Genomic DNA, 249 nt, shown 5'->3' with positions numbered 1-249 from the left:
AACCCACACCTGATAGTGTCTTATATTATTTACTTTTATGAAAATTCAATTATATCTAAATGAAATGCTCTAGATATTATGAAGGAATTTAAGCTTCATTGCCTTCCAGCCATCTGCAATGAGTGGATGTTAACAAAAACCGTAACGCTACGATGACTATATTTACTGCAATAATCACATATTTCCATACGAACCACTTTTATACTATCTTTGAATCAATGTATGATGAATAGTGTGTGAGTGATTATC

This window comes from Penaeus monodon, chromosome 29 (assembly GCF_015228065.2).
Source record: "Penaeus monodon isolate SGIC_2016 chromosome 29, NSTDA_Pmon_1, whole genome shotgun sequence".
NCBI classification, from domain to species: domain Eukaryota; kingdom Metazoa; phylum Arthropoda; class Malacostraca; order Decapoda; family Penaeidae; genus Penaeus; species Penaeus monodon.
The sequence above is the reverse complement of the archived record's forward strand: the minus strand, read 5'-3'. Positions refer to the sequence as shown.